This window comes from Aphanomyces invadans (assembly GCF_000520115.1).
Source record: "Aphanomyces invadans strain NJM9701 unplaced genomic scaffold supercont1.26, whole genome shotgun sequence".
NCBI lineage: Eukaryota > Oomycota > Saprolegniomycetes > Saprolegniales > Verrucalvaceae > Aphanomyces > Aphanomyces invadans.
The window spans coordinates 388690-389693 of NW_008580171.1; positions in this window are offsets into that span (position 1 = coordinate 388690).

The window sequence follows — 1004 nt, forward strand, 5'->3', positions numbered from 1 at the left end:
GACCGTAACGAGGTGTGTTTGCCAAACGAGTCAAAGTGGATCTTTTGTCCTGGTTTGACGTCGCCCAAGTGGTGCGCTGTCGAACGAAAACCACCCGACGAGGTTGGTCGCGCTTGTGGGCAAAGTCGAGGTTGTTTCTATCCAGACCCATCCGGGCCATATCGGTCGCGGTTCCATACCCACAGATTCACTGCCCTACGTGCAAGTAAAATGCTGATATGCACGAGAGGAGCAACAGTTTGAGACCTCTCCATTTCGAGCTCGACGGGGGCATGCACCACGGTCAGTGGTCCCGCAACGACGACGCAATGCGGTGTTCAATTAATTGATACTAACTGAAGGTAATGCATCGAATTCTCGAAGGCTTTTTGCATAAAATTGACTGAGATTTTTGAATGAACATATTTCAGAAAGTATTGAACTTCCAGAAAATCGGGAGATATATCCAGAAACTGTAATTCCTGAACTTTTTTTCATGCCTAAAACGTCGTGAAAGAATGGCATTTGTGATTTGTAGGGAAAATAATACAACGACAAAATTTTCAAGTGAGAATTCTAACGAAACCTATTTCTCGGAAAGTCAATCATCTTCGGTTTTGGATGCTACAAATATATTTTGAAAAATATAACAGGGAATACAGTATAATAATGAGTAATAAAATTCAAATGAGCACAAAAGCCACTATATTTCTTGCATTTTTATTGTTCAACTACAAAATATTAATTCTTTTGTTTCGCTGGCTTTGCGACAGAGGCGGCATGAAGTGAATCCCGCGTATGCCACTCCAGCTCGGTCATGACTCTTTTTCGCCCTGTCTTCTTTGGAGGTAACGTCAACACCTCGTCTCGTATATACGTCTTCGTCTTGAGCCATGGAGCTATTCCTACGTTGTCACTCACAGAGTTTGTCTTTGCCAACGACAGGCGGCGAAGCATCTTGGGCAGCGACAAAGGCCATATTCCGCAGGTGAGGAAACCATTAGCGACAGACTTGTTCTTCTCAT